Raw genomic sequence first — 21674 nt, forward strand, 5'->3', positions numbered from 1 at the left:
AGGCTCAATCTCCATTAGGCTATAATTGTGAGCTAGAGATATTTGCATGTTGTCCCTCACAGAGAAGCAATGTTCCTACAAAGGCCGTACACCTGAACTCTGAAACATTTAGTTGGTAAATCCCCTTTCCTGGTTTCTCATATTATTTTGTTTCTTTTCTGGGATGCAGATATTTTCTTTTCCTTTTTTAAAAAATGTTTTTGGCAGTGGTGGGGGAGAGGGGTAGCTACACCCCATAGAGCACAGGACTTTCTCCTCCTCGATCTTTGTTCAGGGATCACTCTGAGTGGAGCTTGGGGACCATATGTGGTGCCAAGGATCAAACCTGGGCCAACCACCCCACCTGGTGTACTGTCTGGCCCAGGAATGGAAATACTTTCTCATGCCATCCTTTCATTTATGGTTCCTTGTCAGGGTCCTGACCAGTCGACCCCCGGAAACTGGAGTATGATCCCCCAAGCCACCGGACTTACTCCCTATAGGAGAGGGAGTGGGAAGGGGGAGAAGCCTCTGCCCTGCCCCTCTGTGCACCGTGGACTCCCCACTGCCACCGAGAAAGAACCATGCAGAGGGGGGAAAGCTGGAGGTTAAACATTTCTCATTTATTAGCTCTCACACAGGGTATTTATACACGAACTTCAGGAGAGCTTGCATGCATATCGTGCACACCTGGTTATCACATTCGTCATGTACACCTCATCGACTTCATTACAGATGTTAGCCAATCATTTATATTTCCCGCTCTCAAGGCTGGGTGTGTTAGCTCAGACAAGTGATGACTGTCAGGTCTCTCATCCCATTATCTCCTCAACCAGAGCGCCTTTCTGGGTGGAGTGCTGGCACAGGGCCCTGGGCCCCCGTGAATAGAGCCTGCTCCTGTTTCTAGGGGCAGGGGATTTGGACAGGGTCTCAGGCTGGCTGCTGAGACCCCAGTAATTCCTGAGTCTATAAATCAGGAATTGGATCATTAGAAAGATCCTCATAGTTAGTTATTGGTGTTGTGGTTTTTGTTACACAAAACAAGATCATACATTGTCTTCAGTTTATACCAGAAGCCCATATTTAATAAATCACAGTCAGTTCTCCTGTCGAACAGGTTAAGAGATTTGGTTACATTCTCTGTAACCAAATCTCTTTACAGGTTACATACTCTGCATTCTAGCAATCATATCCATTGTGACAAATGGAAATGAAGTCAGATATGGGTTCCGATCACTCTGAGCATCTCTGTTCACAGCCAAATAAAGGAGTTCACATTATCAGAATTCCTATTACTGGAGAGAGAAATCAGAAAACATTTTGTACCTTTTTTCGTTAATTTATTCTTCACTTGCAGTGAAAACTGATATCTCCTATTGAGTGACATAGTCCAAAAAGTATGACTGGGTGAGATTTACATTGTTAATTGCACACGGCATTATTTCTTCAAAGTTTGTCTTCCTTTTCCTATGTCATACTAGTTTCTGGCCTTTTTGTGCCCCCCCCCCATTTTTTTTTTTTTTGTGCAGGCTGACCTGTGCTTGTGTTAGCAAATCTAGCAGATGCTTAGAGGACCATCCCTTTTTTGCATGTCTTCACACTGAATTCTAGTTATTTTGGTTCCTTTTTTTGACAAATCTAAACCACATCTCTGTCTTCAGACTAACACCCTCAAAATTATATTACACAGATAAAAATCATGCCATAAAACATTCTCTGATTTTCAAGATTAAAGTACTCAGGCTATATCACTACTTGGTTAAGAATTCCTGTCTTGGGTCGTATTTGCCTTGCATGTGGCCGGCCTGTGTTCGATCTCCGGCATCCCAGCATCCCAAGCATCCCATATGGTTTCCCCCAGCACCACCAGAAGTAATTCCTGAGTGCTGAGTGCAGAGCCAGGAGTAACCCCTGAGTATTGCTGGGTGTGACCCAAAAAGAAAAAAAAAATCCATCTTGGCCAGGAGCCTTACTATGAGAAAGATCTAAGTACGTCTTAAGCCAGTCTCCAGTATTTTGATGCCTGGTTGGGGTGATCTGCTCTATTCTAAATTTAGCTCCTTATTCTATGGCTAGCCAAGATTTTAAGGACTGTGTAACAGTGCCAGATCTAATGAATACATTTTCCTTAGTCTGGCTCAGGAGAACACCAGAGAGAAGGTATTTCCCATCCACCTTACATATTTCCTCAAAGGTAATTATTGCTGCTTCATTTCAGAGCCCATGCTTCTTTTTCATGTCTCTGTGCCTCCCTCAAGACAAAAATTTTAACTTTTCCCGATGTAAGAATAGGAACTTTTTAGGAAATAGGAGCAAATATCAACTGCAAATCATATTATTGAAAGTTATTAATCATAGCTACTTTGGAGAAGTTTCCTGTAACAAAAAGCTCACCTCTGTAAGAAACTTGATCAATTTTTCCAAATTTGATAAATTTTGAATAGATTTTTTAGATTTCTATTTTTTTTTTTTTGGTTTTTGGGTCACACCTGGCGATGCACAGGAGTTATTCCTGGCTCTTCACTCAGGAATTACCCCTGGCGGTGCTCAGGGGACCATATGGGATGCTGGGATTAGAACCCGGGTCGGCCGAGTGCAAGGCAAACGCCCTACCCGCTGTGCTATCGCTCCAGCCCCTAGATTTCTATTTTATAGATTTCAAAATGTATGATACTGATAATAAATTTGGATGTTGAAAAAAATTTCTTCCAGACCTGTGAAAATTGTGTTCTGAATAACTATGCTAAAAAAAGATAATGTTATCTTTCCATTCCTGCTCTGAAAATATTTCTGTCATTGTTTATAAAGGTCAGAAGTATAAAAGCTGTCAAAAATTATAAGGCCAAATCTATACCAAAAGATAAAATAGGGTTCTGTCAGATAGCAAATTAATGAAACATTGTTACTTTTTTGTACTCTGTGGTGACTATTATTTTCCTTCTTACAAAGTTTACTAATGTGTGGTGCATTTTTAAATTATTCTAAATAAATACTTAATTTCACACCTATTTTGTCTTCATAATACTGCATTTCATCACAAAAGAATACCAAAATAGAGAGTAAATTTACAACCCCACAAAATGTTTCTCCTTCAGTTCCTTCATAAAACTATGGGCTGCTCCTTTTCCTTTCAACTTTTCTTCCAATTATAAGCTTAGTACCAATTTTGAACACTCAATATTTTTTTGAGACCTCATACCTGAACTTTACTCTCTGCTGCTACATAATAGACACCAAAAGCTGAGAAATTTTACTAGTTCCAAAAGTTATATAGCACAGTTCCACAGACAGTCACATCAGAGTATCACTATCAGATTAAGGTGGTGTTTTTTTTTTTTTTAAGTTTAGGAAGCTAAAGAGAAATAAATTAGTGTGATAAATTATCCACGAGACTTTTTTGGATTAAATCACACCTCTAACATAAATTCCCTTGAAAAGGCTAACTTCACCTTTCTGTGGTGTAATTTCTTCATTCTTAACAAGTAGATATTATTAGCACCGATCTTACTGTACTGTTATAAAAATGAAATGAATATACCTAAGGACTTAGTATTTGTCCATATTGGTGAACATAGGTATTTAACTATTACATTTATTTTTGCATCTCTATCAGGAATGAAATATTAGCAAAAGAAAGAATCTGGTTAGTCTCTGATGAACAGCAGATTCTTTGTGTTGGTCCTTACCTTGATTTACATTTGCTCAAAATAAATAGACAGTGGGCTTGTTTCTCAAAAGAAAGGAACTAAATTCTAGATAAGAACATATACGTTTATGATCTTTACACTTTGTAGATAGCTCTGGCCTTCATATTCATGGTTTCCCCATCTGTCAAAACACCTTATCCTTATTGGGTTGTTTTCGGGTATTTATCATTTACCATAATATTTGATGATAGGGATTATACTTTATTCACATATAGGTGCTCAGTTAGATAAGTTTTGTCATTTGAGTAAATAAATAAGTAAATTAATGCCCTAACATTGACATTTACTTGTACATATAAAGTGTTATTATTAAAGATCTTTAGCAATTATTGGTCTTTAATCCTAAAGACTTTTGCTATCAGAAAGTAGGGTATTTCTCTTATCTAGCTTGAAAATCTTTTATCCTCTAAGTTATACATAAACAAGGTGGACTTTTTTAGGGATGGAAGAAAAGAATTAAAGAATTTTATTATGGATCAGGAAAAAAGGATGAGAGGAAATTTATTAATACTGACAAAAAATTGGCTGAAGTAAGTGACTTTTGGAGGAGTTTAGTATATCATATGCATGTAATATGTATGTTCCATATTAACTTATTATACATGATATATATAGCTATAGTGTGTTATTATTGTAGTTCAAAGCACAATATAAAGGTAAGAAAGTGATGTCAAAATGAGCGAGCCTTCTGATGGAAAAATTTTTCTTTTAGTTTGAGGATATTTCTCATGGCCTGTTTAGACTGTTTGCTATGGTTCCAACAAAATAAAGATTGATAACTCACGGTTGTAGAAATCACTAAATTTTCTCACTGTTGAGAATTAGGAAAAAAAAGAGTAATTGAAGGCACTTGCATGAATGGAATCTTAAGAGATATTTTTATGTAAATAAGATATTGCTTCAGTAATTAAGGGTTGTGTCTTTCAATTACTAAAGGAATCATAAATAGTAAGTTGGTTTCTGTGTGTGTGTGTGTGTGTGCAGGTACATATACACACAGACTTCATTTTCTCTGCCTCTTTTGTTCAGTAAATTAGTTGTGAGGGAAATATGAGTCATTGTTTCTTCTCAGAACCCTTAATTAGCAATCATAGCATCATTTAACAACCGAGGTAAAAATACAGTTTCTGTAAAACTGGGGGAGGACTTAGAGTTTCATTTCTGAGAACAGTGAGCAGCAGATGCAGCTATTGTCTGTGTTTTTACTTAAGGGCTGGGGAAAGAATCTAAGGGTTAGGGTGCTTGCTTTGCACAGAGCTCGTTCTGATTTGATCTCAACAATGACATATGGTACCCCAAACACAGCCAGGAATAATCCCTGAACAGAGAGACAACAGTAAGCCCTGGGCTCTGGGTGTGACCAGCTCCCCACAAATGTTCTGTTTTATTAACCAAATGTTCTTTTAAATTTATTATCACAAGCTACAAATATTTTATAACTGAGTCAAATTTATATATATTAATTAAAAATTTTATGGTGTTTGTATTTTAGGAAAAAGAGATGGTGGTGTTTTTTATTTGCAATATTTGTTTAATATGTGTTGGTGATGAGACACATTATGATGCAGTCAGTTAAGGAATTTACTTTGAGTCTATTTAGCTCTTGAAATCAAGCTTACAAAATTAGTTGAAAAATTTTATTCTGAACAGTAAAGTTTAAATAAGGACATGTTCTATTATGTGACTGCATTTAGGATAAAGCTGAAGACACAATGTGGGCGAGAGAGATAGTACAGCAGAGACTGGCCTTTCACATGGTCGACCCGGGGTTCGATTCCCAGCACACCATTAGGTTCCTTGTGTCTTGCTAGAAGTAATCCCTGAGCACAGAGTGATGAATAAGCCCTTAGCACACATCTGGGTGTAGCCTAAAAACTAAAAACCAACCAGACAAAAAGAAACTGCAATAAAGTCTACCAATATGGGGCTGGAGCAATAGCACAGTGGGTAGGGTGTTTGCCTTACACTCAGCCAACCTGGGTTCGATTCCCAGCATCCCATATGGTCCCACGAGCACTGCCAGAAGTAATTCCTGAGTGTATGAGCCAGGAGTAACCCCTGTGCATTACCGGGTATGAACCAAAAAGCAAAAAAAAAAAAAAGTACACCAATAAATTTTATACACAGTTTTGTCTTTTAATGCATGTAATTTGCTCTCATTTGATGTTCCTCAAAAAAATCAAAATTGCCACTCACCATTTTATTATATAATTCTTTTGGTGGGTGGCAGAGAAAGCCAGTGTTGAAGAAAGTTGATTGAAGTTTCTTTAGGAAGATAATTTTAAACAGTGTAAAGCGTGTTGAAGTGATGGATGGAACTACACCATGTTTTACCTACAGTTGTTTAGATAAATGTAGACATCATAGGGAAGTGGAACTAAACCATCCACAAAATATGGGATTGATGCTGTGGCAAGGACTTATATTCGAGAATGACTTTTATCTTTATATTTGAGAATGACTTTTATCTTTATATTCAAAGAACCAGTGACAAAATTCCAAGTTAGCTTAGAATTTCTCTAATCTATGGGAGTAAAATATACTATAATCATGTCTGCTCTTTTCTTTTATGTTACAGAATACTACTTGGCAGCCTTTTTACAGGGAAAGGCATTGCCCCTCTCCTGCCCATTCTAGTGGTCTCTTCATGTTGGAGTTTGCTTCTGATGAGTGCTATGAGATGTGAGAAAGGGTATTTGTAGTTGTTTTGCTGACAACCTTCACATTCTGGATTGCAGGGGAATGAAGGAGGAAAAGGTGGTAGCAGTACTAATGTAAAAATGTCACATAATTGTAGTGTCTACACATTGTTGATGGGCTGGAGCGATAACACAGCTGGTAGCCGCCCTTCTCGAAAAACCCAGCAAGCTACCGAGAGTATCTCCTGGCAAGCTGTCCGTGGCATATTCCATATGCCAAAAACAGTAACAAGAAGTCTCATAATGGAGACATTACTGGTGCCTGCTCGAGCAAATCGATGAGCAACGGAGTGACAGTGACGCATTGTTGATAAAGGAAACTTCTTCAAAACTGTTTAGAAGTGCTTTCCAAAAACTCATACGATAAATTGTTGTTTGGTAGCATAAACAATGGATCCATTCAAGGCATATGAATATCAAGTAAATATAAAACACAGAATTTAAATTCAAGGGATCATGAAAAAATAAAATGAATTCTAGAGTAGACAAGGAGAGGTAAATTCCCCTTTCTCTCTCTCACACACACTTTTCATCCTTATAATTCCGTAATTCCACAGCACCAGTAGACCCTTGCTGCCTCCTGCAGCATTAAAGTAAACCTGGTTGAATTTTTCCATGATGGCATCATCTTTCCCACTTATATGCTCATATCCTGCATTTAACTGAGTGCAGGCACATGAGCAGGCAAGACTGTAAAAGAAGTATAGTTGAGAAAGTTTTTTCATGACATTTGATAGCGTTAATTGTGGTCACTGCTATTTCAGAACACTGTGGATTCAGAGTACTATGTCAAGAAAAGTCACTCTTGCTAAATTAATTATCTTAAAATGAGCCATTACGAAATGCCTTGGCGAAATTTAGGTCACTTAAACAATCAATAATGAGTATGCATGCCATTTCTTAAAGGAGAACAGTCACGGATTTTAAAACAAGAGCCTTTTTAAGGGACTTAACTATTAAGGGAAAAGATTTTATGTGTGTGTGGTCCAAGGTATGCGATACTAGTACATTATAGGGTAATGGCATAATGTTTTTCAGATGAGGTAATTGAGTTTATAATATATGGACCACTTCAACTGTATCTTAAGGTTTTAGAGGCCGGTTACATGAATACCTTCTATTGTTTCACTTAGCAATTTGAAAATGCATTACATATCATGCATGAAGCTGTCTAGATATATTTTGTGTTTTTATTACTTTGCTTGTCATGTCTAATTTCACACCGGCATTGATTGTGTGTTTAATGTATGCCTTGTTATTTCATGTCAGAAATTAATAATGTAGCAGTTCATATGCATTGAAGGCAAAAGCAATAATAGCAATAAATTATAAGCCTAGCTCAATAAGCAACCTCTATAAAGAATTAACCTCGGGATAAAAAAAAGCTTAAAATGAGTGAACCAACAAATTCATGAATAAGCTCAAGGTAATCTCTTGAGAGTCTATTTTGTACTAACTATTATGAAAAGTATGAGGGCAAGTAAGTCAGACTCATTCTTATGGATCAAGAATACTTGCTTGCATAGCATACTCCCCTTAGCAATTATGTACCTGTGAATCCTCTCTAATAATGTTTCAAAATGCAGAAAACTTACTGAATTCTAAACATAAAATATGGGGAATCAGTTGTATTCAAACATAGTTTTTATAATATTGAAATAGTAAATAGCACATTAAGAAGTAGTTCTCTTATTTTTATTAGGTCATTGCTCTAATAAATACTTTAATGAAGTACTTTCAATAGTACTTCAGAGGTCTGGGGGTCATCTCACAATTCCTGGCCAAGTGGGGATAGTATCCTAAGAATGTGGTATGGCTGGAGTAGTTATTCTTCAGGGCAGTGGAAGGCTGTCACTCCAGTGATACTCAGGAATCTCGTGCATGTCATCTAGCTCCAGCTATGCTCAGGATACCAGAGGTGCGAGGGATGGCAGTGTGTGAGCCCATAAAAGACATACACTTTAATTCTTCTCCTGTTGGTCTCAGTACTCTAGTTTTAAGGTACAGGAAAGGGGAAACCCAGTATTTTCAGGTTGTCTATCACATCTGTAAAGTAAAAGTACCGATTTTATCTAATGTTGAGTAAATGATTACTTTTTACTACCTCAATAATAGAACAAATACAAAATTTAAAAACATTGCAGAGTAAAAATTAAAAAAATATCTTTTGCTCATCTGCAATTAATGTTCTAACCAATCAAACACCCTTGTTTAATACTGTCCACTGGAATACAGCACTGGAGTCAGGATCACACGCAGAACTTAAGTTTGAACTCTGACGACATACACTTCGCCAGCACCTCAAGGTGTTACTCTGGAAACCCCCAAGCCCGAGTGATCCTGGTGGTCAGGTGCCACAGGGCCTAGGCAGATCCTCATTTTTAGGCCTCACATTGAACAGTCTAGTTTGCTTGGATGAGGAACAATTGGCCCCTAGGCGCCTGAGCATTAGTCTTAGTATGTTTACTTTTAAATGTGTATAAATATATATAACATCGATAAGCATATATGCACTTTTATAAGTTTAAAATAAGGGCCCAAACCACATCTTGTTCTAGTTGTAATATTTGCTATACTTAAGCATTGCCGAAAGATTGAAAAGTAAATATCAGATCTTTTCCCTTGACTTAACGAATGCCATGGGATATGATAATAAAGCAGCCTGTTACTGAGAACTCACCCTTGGGCGGAATAAGCTTTTTATATGGATTAAATCATTAAATAATTTAAAACATAAGTCAGATCTTTTGTCTTACTAGCATAAAATCCTCCAAAGACAGCTTTGCTTTCTTGGAGTAAAAACCCAGATCTTTCCAGCAGTTTCTATGGCTCTGACTGCATGGTCTATTCCCCTGAAACCTATTATAGAATTTCTTAAGATTTCTCCCTCCACTTTGCCACTGCTATACAGAGTTTCTTCTGTTTTTTTGAATTCATGAAATGTATGCCACCCACCATAGGGCCCTTACACTAACTTTTCTATCTGAGAAAAACATCTGCTCAGATTTCTATATATATATAAAACTGGCCCTTTAACTCAGGTTCTTTGTTTAATGTTGTGTTTAGCCAACCACATTATCTATGTAAATTCGCTTTCAAAAAAGATCTCGATTTTCAGCTGAGCATTTGCTGAGTGATGTGTTCAGAATGCTAACAAATAAAATATAAAACATTCTGTCTCCTCACAAAGTGCTTATAGTCTGAGTAAATAAAATATGAGCATATAGAGTACAGGCATGAATGGTAAGTGCTGAATAAATGATAAATACCAAAATCTATAGTTTGTATCACCACAGGATATATTACACTGATCACATTCTACTGATTATTTGACAAATGTTTGCCATGCAGCTATAGTGTGCAAGGCGGGGTACCTTGCACATTATAGATGCATGGAGTAGCAAAGAGAGGAGAATAACTTTATGCTAACAATTAGCAAACTTACTTATAGTTGTGAGACTTGTTGTTACTGGTGCCCACTTGAGAAAATTAATGAACAATGGGACGACAGTGCTACAGTGCTATACTTGTATTGTGTATGGGTATGAAGAAGTCTAACTACATGAGATATTGGAAGGATACTGGAACTTAGTCTTATAGAAAAGCAGAGAGAGAATTTAGTGTTACAAATACAGAAAGTGACCCAGGCTAAATTCTCAAGTGTGGAGGTGTATGATGACTGTGGCAGTGAAGAAAAGTGTTTTTGGATATTAGTTTATTATTTTAAATCACTGAGACGTGAGATCTTTTTTTTATTATTGATTTTTTATTTTTATTTTTTATTTTTTTTATTTTATTACCATGTGGAAAGTTACAAAGTTCTCAGGTTTATGTCTCAGTTATACCGTATTCAAACACCATCCCTTCACCAGTGCCCATATTCCACCACCAAAATCTCCAGTATACCCCCCACTCCTCACCCCAACTGTATAACTGATGAATTTCACTTCGAGACATGAGATCTTAACTCAGTCTTGCTGGTTGTCATTGTCATGAGAACAAGTAACACTGTAGCTACTGAAATAACTTAAACAGAAACAGGATAAAAATCTTTGACAATGGTGTTAGCAGTGTGGTGAATGGATTGGCAAGGAATGGTGAAACTGGACTGATAAATACATGCAAGAGGCTCTTGCCCAGTGAGATGAGAGATGGTGACCATTTTGCTTAGGCTGGTAGTAGTGGTACACTGAAAGGAAGTAAATAGATTTGATGTATATTGAGACTGGTGGGAATGGCTAGATTTGGTGATGAATTGGATAGACAGGGCACAGAAGATTGGTAAGCTTTTGCCTTTGAAGACTGCATAATATGCATGAATAATAGTACTCTATTATTCGATTTGAAATACAGGGGGAAAAGTAGGCTTTAGACAAGATCAGGGCTTCCAGTGTAAGTGTACATTATATTTCCATTGGAATCAAAGGATTATGGACTTTTTGTCATACCAGCCCTTTATTTCTACTCAAGAGACAAGTTAATAAGGGGACACTCTTGAAATAAATTTTGGTATTAATTTTAGTTTAGGTACAGAATGATTCTTGAAGTTAGTAAGCATAAACTGTTATATGATTGAGAATGGAAGCTAGATTTTCAGTAGTAATCACCATGAATAATACATACGTAGATATTAGGTAATAATGCTATATCAGAAACATTTATAATGCTATTAGATTATTTTTGCTCAGTAAATCTTTTCAGTGTAAAATATCTAAAGACTTTAATCAATTGAAAAAAATCATTGTATAACCGCCTCTATTTACAATAGGTTCAATACAGATTCAGAATTGACTTGTAAAACAGGAAGTTTATATGAGAGCAGTAGAATTTGAATTACCCAGATCTGATACAAATACTTGGGCAGGAGTAAAAGAAAGTGTTTTATATATATATGCACATATATACACATATATTTGTAGTTAATTAAACTGCATATGTGTATATATACTTGTAGTTAATTAAACAAATTTTGACATTGGAAAAATACTAGCATATTCTATGAATAGTGAATGGATCAGTATGGTTGATAATGAGTGCATAGAATGTACTTTCAGTACATGTTCCAGTAAAGTTAATGAGCCTCACAGCTACACAGTTTAAGCATTTGAACTTTTTTTTGAGGGCAGTGAATTAGACACTGAGGTCATTAACTTTAAATTAATATGATGCTGTATAGATTGGGTTGGAAAGATCCGTAGCTAAACGTAGGAGAATATTTTTTTAAATTTAGTCTCTGAAATTAGTTATTTATGATTAGTTTCAGGCACACATAATTTCAACACTAGATCCCTTCACCAGTGTCCACTTCCCTCCACCAGTCCCGACACCTATGCCCCACTTCGTATTTGCTTTCCACAAACCAATCTGCTTCCAAAAGAGAAGTTATTTTTTTAAAATAAGTTTTTGCACTGTGATTTATAGTACTGTTGTTGATAGACCCTTTCAGGACTTAATGCTTAGCTCTACTATTGGTGGAGGGTTGTGATTTCATAACAATTTGTTGAACTGAGTCAGATTAGATTTCTATTTAATATTTATGATAGTCTACCAAAGGACTGAATTTTAAACTACACTACTAGACTTTTGGTATTTTTAAAAAGCAAATCACTGTCTAGTCATATGTAAGCAATTAGTTTTGGAAGAACAGAAGCTTTTCATAGTAGCATAGCATTTAGTTAATGTGTCCCATATGGATGGAAAATTAGACACAATGCATATAAAAAATGAAAGGAATGTACTTGTTGAAGTTTCTGGATTCCTTTGTGAAGCATTTGGTGCTACTATGGATGGCAACTATTTTTTAATAGACAATCATTTTTATTTTTAGTTTTAATTCAGGAGAAAATGTTACAGGATGATAGTATCTATTATATCAGTGATCTTGACAGGGACAATCTTTATCATTCCAATCCATAGATACTTTGGAATTCATTATTAGCTTGTATACTCTATGGAGGTTGGCTAAAAGTGGGGTAAGTAATGTCTACCACTTAAATGTTACATGAAATATGGGGCTGGAAAGATAGTAAAGCAGGTACGGTGTTAGCCTTACATGCGGCCAACCTGGGTTTGATATCCAGCATCCTCTATGGTCTGCCAGGCACCACCAGAAGTAGTTCCTGTGTGCAAATACAGGTGTATTCCCTAAGCATCACCAGCTGTGCCCCCCAAATTAAACAATCAAATAGATAAATAAATAAATGTTACATGAAAGAGATACATAGATCCCCTCACCACAATTCTTTGTAATGAGTCTGTGATGAATCACCTGCCTCTCCCTGCGTCTTTCTACTTGCTGATCATTTTATTGTTTATGGGAAGTAGTTTTAACTTTTCCAAAATGTCATGCGGTTAGATTCATACAGTTTGTGAAATTGTAAAATTCATACAATTTTAGATTGGCTTTTTTCACTTATACAAGTGTAAATTTCTATCAGGTTTTCTGTAGCTTGATAGCTCATTTCTTTTTTGCAGCTGAATAATGTTCCACTTTTTGGTATCCGCTCACCTGCTAAAGGTCATCTGAATTTTGTTCAAGTTTGATTATGAATAAAGCTGCTGCAGGGCTTGAGAGCTAGTACAGGAGCTAAGGCAGTGTTTACCTTGCAGTTGGCACCTGGCTCCATACCCTGCACTATATATGATTCTCTCAGCACCCAGGAGTGACCTTTAATCAGAGAGAAAAGAGGAACCCTTGAGTTCTACTGGCTATGAACCCCTACTCCCAAAATCTGATGTTAACATCCTTATGTATGTATTTTTATATGTATCATCATAAGTTTTGAACTTGTTTACATTATAACATTTTGCTTTCTCATCATTGAAGCCTGATGTTTGAGAACTAAGCTCATCAACTTAATTTTATAATATAAATAATTTCAGATAATTCAAAATACTTATATTAGCCATATTATTTAGGTTTTTCCTCATCATTTTACAGGGAAAAGGATGTACAAAATTGCTACCATGAGATGACTTTTTTTCATATATATTTACTTTTTTTTACTTATAGCACAGCGGGTAGGGCATTTTCCTTGCACACAGCCAACCCAGGTTCGATTCCTCTGTCTCTCTCAGAGAGCCTGGCAAGCTATCAAGAGTATCCCACCTGCATGGCAGAGACTGGCAAGCTACCTGTGGTGTGGCGTAGTCGATAGACAAAAACAGTAACAACAAGTCTCACAATGGAGACGTTACTGGTGCCCACTGGAGCAAATCGATGAACAATGGGAGGACAGTGCGAAAGTGTTACTTATATGAATACTACTTTGGCATTGCAGCAGGAGGATTGAATCAGACATAGGTATAACTTGGCAAAGGACTGTACCGAATCATTTTATTCTGTCTGAGGCATGAAGCTGTCCTCTTCCAGAATCCACAGAAGAGGTGCAGTAACAAAGATTGCTTCCTCTATTTTGAATTTCCAAAATTTTAATTCTGGAGAATATGTTTCATCCTTTCCAAAGTGACTTGATAGCTATATGTGCCAAGTGTATTTATTTATACACCTCGATATAATTAATGTTCAATAAAATAATTCTTTTGAGAGACTTACTTTTTCAATATAGGATATAGCAAAACTAGAAGTAGCAAAGGGAAACAAGTGGGAACATTAATGACTTCCTGGAAAGAATAACTTTATAACCAGCATACTTGAATAATATATTCTGTATGCCCATTGGAAAGGAAAAATATTAGTTCTTGTCAATTTCCTTGTTTTTTAATATCTCTACTGTTTTGTGTATGAAATGTCTGCTTTATGTAATCAACGGGGAGTAGGTTGTCTCAAACATTTGTGAAGAATGAATTATTAAACTGCTAATATTAAGTTTCCAGTTCACTCCACATTGAGAAGTAAGAATGTCATTTTCTCTACTTTTGTCTAATCTAAGTAGAAGAAAGAGAATACATTGCTCCTTTTTTTGTTTTTTTTTTTTGCTTTTTGGGTCACACCCTGCATAGGAGTTACTCCTGGCTCTGCACTCAGGAATTACTCCTGGAGGTGCATGGGGGACCATATGGAATGCTGGGAATCAAACTCGGGTCTACCGCGTGCAAGGCAAACGCCCTACCTGCTGTGCTATTACTCCATCCCTGAATACATAACTCTTTAATGTTACCTGACCAAAATTTGAAGAATAAATTAAAGGGTAACATATTTTTAATTCTAGGCATTGCTGAGCTCTCCAGTACAGTTGAAGTATATGAATATAGCACTGTAGCACTGTCTTCCCATTGTTCATCGATTTGCTCAAGCGCCTACCAGTAATGTGTCCATTGTGAGACTTGTTATTACTGGTTTTGGCATATCGAATATGCCATGGGTAGCTTGCCAGGCTCTGCCGTGCAGGCCAGATACTCTCAGTAGCTTGCCGGGCTCTCCGAGAGGGACGGAGGAATCAAACCCAGGTCAGCCGCGTGCAAGGCAAACGCCCTACCCTCTGTGCTGTGGCTCCAGTCCAATATATGAATATAAGATGAAATAATTAAAGACAGGCACATGAGTGCAAAATTAAAGTGAAAATAGAATTAAACTGCTTTACGAAAGCTTTCTGTAAGTTATTATAGCCATATTAGAAATGTTTGGTAATGTTTGCAAGAAAATGTGAAAGGAAATCCAGGAGATTCATTATATTTTTCACTTGCATCAGGGATAAAAATTATAAGTAATCTTTATTATACACTTCTACACTTGAATTATATAATTTCATTCATACACACATAGGCAAGGCTTATATGAAGTACAATGATTTCTATGTACATTGAAAAAGAGACTGTTATGTAGCATTGAGTATGGCATTCAGTCACGGTGCTTATGGTTACTCTCCACTATATTAAGGAAGATATATTTACTCTGTGTTGCTAAGGGATTTCATATATGTTCAGTATTGAACTAATATATATCATTTATATTGAATGCGCACGTGTCATTAGTCTTTAATATTACCTGTTCTAGGATAAAACAATTTGCACTTTTTAAACCTATTAATATTTTCCCCTCTAAGGTTTAAAAAAATTTGGGCCACACCTTTCTGTGCACAGGCTTACTTCTGGCTTTGCATTCAGGGATCTCTCCTGGCTGGGCTGGAGAGTTGGGGTGGGTAGGGACCATATGGCATGTTGAAGATTGAACCCAGGTCCACCACATGCAAGACACGTGCTCTACCGGCTCTACTATTTCTACAGCTCCCTTAAATTTTCTTAATTGTCACTATAACTACGTTTTACAGCTTGGTGAAGAATTAATAGTTTTATTAGTGACAGGGAAGATAGAGTTATCACTATAATGAGACCCAAGTTAAAATAAAAGTTATTCCAATATCTTTTAAGTACCGGAATTGAAAATGTATCTATGTAAATGAGAGTAGACATTATATTACATTGAATTAAATTATTGATTTTTTTTACATAAGTTAATATCCTACAGGAATCAGTCATCACAAGTTTATTTTTCTTGATTTTTTTTAATAATTCTATTTTCATTCCTTTATGTTTATTACTTTTTGGAGAAAGTAATATGAAATCATTGCCTTTGTGCCTGCTTAACGGGGCAGGTTGGATGATTAGCTGAGGAACTGGGGACCTTAGTGGACGGACAGTCACAATGGTGGAATTAACGTGGTTGTATGCCTAAAACAATTGTACTACTAGTAACTTTGTAGATTACAGTGGTTTTTTTTTTATAAACATAAATTCTTTTTAAAGGAGGCTGATTTAAAGATACAGCTATAATTTTCCCAAAATATCTAGCAAGAAGGCAATAGTTAAATTTGAACCAGATAATTTATCTCCAAAGTCTAGCAAGTGATTAACTAAGAGATCAATGAATTCAATTAAATTTAGAGTAAAATTGAAGTTTTCTTTTTGTTGTTTCAATCTAGTTTGGTGGTTGTCTTAGGGAAGAGGAAGGACACTTTTGGAACTCATATTCTCTTGAATGGTAATTATTCTGAAAAGTTAATCTATAATTATGGGTGACAAACACATACTTTGTGTTAATACTGCTGAGATAAAATAATAACATTAGACTAGATGTTAGAAAAGTTAATTTGTATTCTATTGACTATTTGCCCTTGATTCTGGTGACTCATTGAACACAAAATAGTGAATCCCACATCATGAAGCCATGTGTAGTTGCTTGGCTCATTCTACCCAATCTCAGCTCGGCCTTGTGTCTCTCCTTTAATAGTTTAAAACTTTCACTTAAAAATTTCAGTTGTTGGGGCTGGAGCGATAGCACAGCGGGTAGGGCATTTGCCTTGCACACAACCGACCCGGGTTCAATTCCCTGCATCCCATATGGTCCCCTGAGCACCGCCAGGTGTGACTCCTGAGTGCAGAGCTAGGAGTATCCCGTGAGAATTGCCAGGTGTGACCCCAAAAGCAAAAAAAAAATTTTTTTTCAGTTGTTCTTTTATTACTTTATAAGAGCATTTTAGGTAAAGTTATGGTATAAATTTAGTGGGCTTTGAAGATACTGGAGCATTTATCTTTGGAAATTTTGTTGAGATCTTTAGAGTGTTTGCTTCTGCCTTCTTATTGATTATGACCTCACTTGTGGGGTTCTCTCACCAGTTATTTATGCATTTATCAATATATATTTTAAGGTATAATAGATAGTTGCATTGTATAGAAACCTACATTTGGAAATAATTTTAAATGGTCTGTGATTTAAATCCTGTAGTTCTTCAGAGAGTTCAATAGTAACAAGAAAGTAAATATGTAAGATATAGCCAAGTAAGTTGTGTGTGGAGGTTATCTTTTGAATCATCATTTTAGTATAATTTTTGGAGGCAGGTTTAGGTCACAACCAGTGGTCTCAGAGCTTACTCCTGGCTCTGTGCTCTGGGATGGGGATCAAACTGGGTCAGCTACACCAAAGCTTGTACTATTGCTTCAGACCCTGAACCACCATTTTTTAGATAAGTTTTTTCTCTCTGTTCGATTCTTCTGTCCCTCTCGGAGAACCTGGCAAGCAACCAGGTTCTCTGAGAGGGACAGAAGTATCCTCCCCGCATGACAGATCCTGGCAAGCTACCCGCCTATTCGATATGTCAAAATCAGTAACAACAAGTCTCACAATGGAGAAGTGACTGGTGCCTGCTCAAGAAATCGATGAACAGTGGGATGACAGTGCTATAGTGCTACAGTGTTTATGACTAACTTTTTAAATTTAATTTTTTTATACAGACTTATAAATTGTTGTGATTACGTTATGATCAAACAATGTTCAAGTACCCATCTCTCCACCAGTGCCCATTCTCTATCACCAAGGTTCCCAGTGTTCCTTCCACCACCTCCACCCCTTCCCACCTCTGTGGCAGACACATTCCCTCTTACTCTCTCTTTCCTTTTGGGTGTTATGGTATGCAATACATGCACTAAACAGTCATCATATTTGGTCAATAGTCTACTTTCAGCACACACCTGCCATCCCAGGCAAACCCTCCAACCATCATTTACCCAGTGGTCTCTTCTCCATTCCACCTGCCTTTTCCCCCAGCACATGACATTGGCTTGCAAGCTGTGGGGCGATCCTCCTCGCTTTTATCTCTACTATCCTTAGGTGTTATTCTTCTGTGTTACTTTATATTCCACAGATGGGTGCAGTCGTTCTGTGTCTCTCCTGCTCTTTCTGACTCATTTCCCTTAGCATGATACTCTCCATGTTGATCCACTTACATGCAAATTTCATGGTTTCATCTTTTCTAACAACTGCATAGTATTCCATTGTGTAGATAGACCAGTGTTTTTTTAACCAGTCATCTGTTCTTGGGCACTTGGATTTTTTCCAGATTCTGGCTATTGCCTTTGTGCTACAATCTACATAGTGCTGCAGTATTATAGTGCGACAATACTATAGTATATATACTATATACTAGAGTGTTGCAATACTATAGCTATAGTGCTGTAATACTATAAGTATGCTATATACTATATAGTATATGCTATATATATAGTGCTGCAATAAACATGCAAGTGCAGATGTCATTTCTACCATACTTTTTCGCATCTCCGGGATATATTCCCAGAAGTGGTATTGCTGGATCAAATGGGAGCTCAATTTCTAGATTTTTGAGAAACGTCTATATTGTTTTCCAAAAGGGCTGAACCAGTCAACATTCCCACCAGCAGTGAAGGAGAATCCCTTTCTCCTCACATCCATGCCAACACCAATTGCTTTTGTTCTTTGGATGTGGGCCTGTCTCTGTGGTGTGAGATGGTATCTCATTGTTGTTTTGATCTGCATTTCCCTGATGATTAGTGATGAGGAGCAGTTTTTCATGTGCCTTTTGGGCATTTGGATTTCTTCTTTGTATGACTAACTTTTAACTGTTTAAATATACAAGTCTGCAGTTTCTCAAGGAATTTCTCTGTCCTAAACCTCATCTTCATGATTCCCATGTTAATATGAAGCATTGCTTTATTCAATACATAATTTTGTCATTATTTTCCATTATATGGCTAAAGAAAAGACTCAGATTTGACTTTCCCCAAGGTTTTAAAACAATATGTAGAAACTTGCACCTTTTATAGAAGATAAGAAATTGTGAAATATGTTAATTGCTAAGGATTTCAGAAATTTATGCATTGTATTATAACTAATATGCCAAAATATTTTTATATTCAGAAGGTATTGAATGCTGCTATTACTGACTAATTTGTTTTCTAATGCACACAAATTCAGATTTCTGCACTAATATTCTTAATTGTAAATGTCATAAAAACTGTCAGTAGACCCTAGAGCTTTTGGAATTTGGTTGATGTACTGCTTGGAAGAATATTGGATCCCACCCACTTTGTGTTACTGTTATCAGCAAATAAAAAGAGATTTTTCAGTGCATCTAATATTATGAAATTTAGAGAAACTTTGTGTGAGAATGTTTTAATCATGTTCACCTAATATGGACTTAAAATTTTTACCAAAGAAAGTATCTGGATAAAAGCATTTGATCTGGATTTGAAGATTGCATTATTATTGTTTATCCTTTTCTGTTTAGCTAACATGGAAGTAATGAGTGTAAACTCACCAGAACAGAACAAATAAGCCACTTAAATACGAAGTGTTAGATCAGTATAAGGCTGAAGTCCTCAATATTCCTTTTCCAAGTTATGAAGTATCAATAGCAAATACTCATTTTATTTGTCTAAACTAGTTTTTGTATCTTCCAATATAGATGAATGTTAAAGACTTTTATTCTGGTGTGATATATAGATGTCTTTGAAAAGATTTCTTTTTAAGGACTACAGCCTTATAGAAGTAAATGGTTATTTATATTTATCTAGGCCATGATTGTTCAAGAAGTGATTTTTGAGAATTTGTTATTTATGGGTATTATTTCAAATTATGTCCTTGTCAACTAAATATCAAATTAATTGTAGCTTCTTGAATGTAATTTGAATGTTTTATGTAAGTATATAGTATAAAATATAAAATATTTTCCTTTATGACATGCAAACACTTCACCTCGTTTTATAAAATTTCCTCAGTTCTGTTATACTTTATAGTTCCTAGGTTAGAATCTCAGTATATATACTCTTTCCTCAGTCCCAACTGATTTCACAAGGTTTTAAATTGTTCTTCCCCAACTAGGCTATGAAATTGGAGATAATAAAGTGACTCGGTGAATCTGTTTATATTCTTTTCCTCTTACTCATCTGTGTTGTGGATAGAGACAAGGCAAGAGAACAGACAGTATTGAATGATAAGGGAGACCTTGGCCTTTGGTTATAAAACTCAGACTGCCAAGGAGTGGGGGACTGGCTGGGGAGAATGAAGAGGTGGACTAGTGATGATATAGGGCTGGTGGTGGAAACCTTGGACATTGTGGTGGTGGTGAGGGACAGTATGATATGTATGTCATTCTCATAAATGTTCACACTGTTAACCAGGCTACTGAATCAATCATATCAACTATTTAAAAAAATATATCCCTTCCTTTTTGTTGTTGTCATCGTAATATCTAGGACAGGAGCCACACACTTTGTTGTGTTCACATATACTTGTGGCAGCCCAGAGTTGCCAGTGGTAGTGTTGGGGCTCTCACTAACTCGAAAGAATGTGAGAAGGTCCCAAGGATCAAACTTAGATTCATATATGTATCACGTTGGCTTCCTGTTTCTGAGTCATAGTCCTTTAACCATCTGTACTTAACTGATATGTAATATAGTCTCATTGTAAATAAGCCATACAGTTATACAGTTACCACTTAAATTTTTTTTTTTTTTTTGCTTTTTGGGTCACACCCGGCGATGTACAAGGGTCACTCCTGGCTCATGCACTCAGGAATCACCCCTGGCAGTGCTCAGGGGACCATATGGGATACTGGGATTCGAACCTGGGTCGGCCGCGTGCAAGGCAAACTCCCTACCCGCTGTGCTATCGCTCCAGCCCCACCACTTAAAATTTTTTTCAGCAAATTTTCAGTATCTAATCTTTTGGCTGACATAATTTATCTCTGTTAATATTGTATTCTGAAAATATTGATCAATATAAAAATCATTCAAAATACTACCAAGTATTTGGGGATTTTTGTTTTGTTTTGTTTGGCAAGCCACACCAACTCCTGGCTCTACACTAAGGCCTTACTCCTAGTGATCTTGGGAGACCTTATGTGTTGCTGGGGATCAAACTTGGATCTGCAGTGCTTAAGGCAAGTGCTTTACCTGCTACACAAACACTTTGGTCCCATATTTTGGAATTATGTAAACAAAAAAAAGAAATAAAATATTCTATATGATTTACCGAACAGAAACTTTAATATAATTATCAATTTTATACATTTCCTTCTTGAGTTTTATAAATATGCCGTATACAAAGTGCAATATATTTATATGCAATTTGGCTTTACATATAGTCATATGTTATATATGTACATGTACATATGTTTGTACATATACATATGAAAATGATTGCTATATGATGTGTATATACTTAACATCTGTATAGTTAAAAACACATAAATATACATATTCTCTTTTGAGAGTTGTGTGAATTTTTCATTGTATTTCTGTAGTATCATCCCCCAAGTCCTTTGGGAATATTTTTGCTTCTGTTTCCTCCTCCCTGCAACTCAATCAACTGGTTGGTAAACACATTTTTTGGATCATGAAGAAACAATGGCACATGAGGAAGATGTTAAGCACAGTTCTTCATACGGTTTCCCTAGAGTATTCCACTTAACCCTTAATCATTGAAATTATCTCTGGTAATAGCTTGCTTCCTGAAACTTTTTAACTCAAAAAATTTTAGATAAAATTGTGGGGGTAGGTTGAAAACATTTTTTGA

General features: G+C 36.3%; 1 protein-coding gene across 3 annotated transcripts in view; it reads left to right on the forward strand.

The window, feature by feature from the left end:
• The window catches only part of GAS2 (growth arrest specific 2), a 131775-nt gene that overhangs the window by 30664 nt on the left and 79437 nt on the right, over window positions 1–21674 (forward strand). The window lies entirely within an intron of this gene.

The sequence above is a fragment of the Sorex araneus genome, chromosome 6, assembly GCF_027595985.1.
Source record: "Sorex araneus isolate mSorAra2 chromosome 6, mSorAra2.pri, whole genome shotgun sequence".
Lineage (NCBI taxonomy): Eukaryota > Metazoa > Chordata > Mammalia > Eulipotyphla > Soricidae > Sorex > Sorex araneus.